Genomic DNA, 811 nt, shown 5'->3' on the forward strand with positions numbered 1-811 from the left:
CAGACACTTCTCCACCTGGGCCATCTGCTGCAAATCAGGAGAAAGCGGCAACATTGTCGTGGGTTACTAAAGGGCTAGTGTGGGTTGGAAACATGACAGAACCTCTGGGTGCCACAGAAGCAAAGGGAGCTGTCCTTCCTCACAGGCTCTTTTCTATTCTTTTTTTTTTTTTTTTTTTTGAGAGGTTTTTGCTATACGGCGCGTGCGCTCGCCAGACAGACAGAGAGAGACAGAGAGACAGAAAGCGAGAAATCACCCCCCAGGGGGGATGGCCACACCGCAATTCCTTCTCCTCCATTCTCCTCTTGGGATCTTGGGCACGCACGCACACGCGCCCAGCGTGAGTTTAAGCCACCGGGTCCGGGACTCGAACCACGGTCGACTACGTGGGAGTCCAGCGACATAGCCATTATGCTAACTGCTGGTCCCACAGGCTCTTTTCTATGACCTCTACCAGGTGTTGGCAGGAAAGCGTGGGGGCGGGCGGAGACTGCAAGCAGCCTCCCTCAGCACTGCAGGCACAGGGCCAACCCTACCCACCGCAGCAGGAAAGGCCCGCTGCCCGCGCTCTTCTCAGACAGCTTACGACTGTGCACACATAAACAACTAGTGTTACCAGGGGAAAGGCATGGAGATCTTAGCCCTGCTGGAGGGATAAGAAGTAGTTCTGAGGGGCCGGCAGGTGGCGTGGTGGTTGAGGGTGTTGGACTTCCACAGGACCGACCATGGTTTGAGTCCTGGACCCAGTGGCTTGCTTTCTCACTTTCCCTCTCTCTCTCACTCTGTCCTTTTCTGGTCAAATAAAATAAAA

The sequence above is a fragment of the Tupaia chinensis genome, unplaced genomic scaffold, assembly GCF_000334495.1.
Source record: "Tupaia chinensis unplaced genomic scaffold, TupChi_1.0 Scaffold000183_1, whole genome shotgun sequence".
In the NCBI taxonomy this organism is placed as follows: Eukaryota; Metazoa; Chordata; class Mammalia; order Scandentia; family Tupaiidae; genus Tupaia; species Tupaia belangeri.